Here is a 2,164-nt window from a genome sequence, read left to right on the forward strand (position 1 = left end):
TGCTGGGGTTTGTTTTCTTTCTTGGTTTCTGGGATACTTGCTTTGTAAGCCCACTGGATTCAAACTTGGGTGATATTCCTGCCATCCCTTCCTGAGCGTTCGGGTAACAGGTGGAGGAAGAGGGGAAAACAAGGAAGAGCCACAGGCTAGTCAGTGTCTTGAGTGCCCTGCAACTTCAGCACACCTCTCCTCTCTCTTCTGCCTCCTCACCATCGCAGCCCTTTTAGCCTTACTGTCCAGTACTTTGAAGTACTCAGTTAGAATGTAAGTTACCCTACATGGCAGACAAAGAAGCCAAAATCATATTTAAAAAAACTACTCCACTGTGTGGGGCTCTGTCTTTGAGAGGGGAAAACCCAGAGACTGTGCTAACACCTGATAAACTGCTCCCTGCAAGAGCCTTGGCCTCTGATAAGAAAGCCTCTACCACCACCAATATGCGTAGCCCATGAAACTGTTCATTTAATAACCCATTAGGAAGTTCATAGACCGCAGATAAAGCTCAATTGCTAAAGTACTTGTCTAGTGTGTGTCAGGCCCTGGGTTCAATTCCCAGAACCGCAAGAAAACAAAGAACAAAGAGTTGTTGGCCAAAAAGTAAGTTTTTGCAGTGGGTGCGAATGTAGGGACATACTTCTATAAAATCCTTGCACTCAGTAAGTAGGGGCAGGAAGATCAGGAGTTCAAGGTCAGCCTCTGCTAAATATAGCAAATTTGAAGCCAGCTTGAACTACATGAGACCCTGTCTCAAAGCAAAAAGGCTCATGAGCTGCCCATGGTGGTAGCAATTGCCTGTAATCCCAGCATTCAGGAGGGTAAAGCGGGAGGATCAGCCTGGCTCACATAATCCAGCATAGATTACATAATGAGACCATGTCTCAGAAACCAGTTTATGGCTTCCAACCAATCAGAGTGGGCATAGGGAGAAAGAGAAAGCCATAGTCAGAGAAAATAAAAATGGATTCTCCGTTATCCCCTGGGATTGGGTCAACAATATTTACCACCCGTGGAATCTCCAGTGTTTTCTAAAGCTGGGCTAGTCCAGCAGCACAATGAGAAGGGGGACAACAGTCCACCATGAGTCTGCCTGCCTTTCCTGCCTTTCCTCTCACAATCTCCACACTGTGATTTATCTTCCTGAACAAATTAGACTTAATTTCAGAGCAAATCATCAGCAACAGGTATAATAATCTTGGCAGAACATTGATTTGAATTAATTGCTTTCTGCCTAATGTAGATAGAGGGATGCTGATGCCATTCACCCCATAAGGATAGTACTGTCATGTAATTCATTTTTCTTTCCCTAGACCTTAGCCTCATCAGTTTTAAATTCCAGAGACATTGGTTTACTTCGTATTTAATCGTAACAGTCTATTCCATGGCAAAGTTTATGTCAGATACTTAGGAAAGAAAAATGGATTCTGAGAACCAAGGTTCTCAGTATGAGAGATTCTTGCTTCTGTCCACAGGTCCTGCCAGGTAACCTGAGGGTCAGAGTGGGAACTGTGTGGGGCCAGGCAGCTGAATGGCTCTCATCCCCAGAAACCTGGCGAGGGGTAAGCATGGAGAACACGTGTGCGGCTTTAGAACAGGGCTGACTTCCTCTCCATGAAGCTATCAACGTCGCTCTTGCTTAAGTCTGATGAAAGGCAAAAAAGGAACTAGTCCCTTCTCCGAATGGAAATTTAACATTCAACGTCAAGAACATCTGGCAGTAAGTGACAGAGAACAAAAGAAATCCTGTCCCTTTGCAAAGCTGCCAGGCTCAGTGTCGTCTAGAAATGAGCTGATGATTGTTTCCAAAGATGCAGAATCAGCTACAACTAAACTAAGGAGGGCTTCTGGGAGGTTTCTGCTACAGAATACAAACATGAAATTAAAATTTCCAATACACGTGTTTTAGGAAACAAAATTGTAACTATAATTCCTCACCTTAGAAAGCCCTTTATTTTCTAACCAATTGCTTGTTCATCTTTTAAAATGCTACAGGAAAATTGAAACCTTTCCTACATAGTCAAGTGTGAATTTATCATGTATGTTGCACAAGTTAATAACAAGAATGGAATTAAAATACCTTCCTTACATTGGTACAAAGTCTCAGGAGGCAATGAGAATAAGCAAATGTAGAAAACAGGATGAACCCTTCAGATAATAAAACAGCCAG

The sequence above is a fragment of the Peromyscus eremicus genome, chromosome X (assembly GCF_949786415.1).
Source record: "Peromyscus eremicus chromosome X, PerEre_H2_v1, whole genome shotgun sequence".
NCBI lineage: Eukaryota > Metazoa > Chordata > Mammalia > Rodentia > Cricetidae > Peromyscus > Peromyscus eremicus.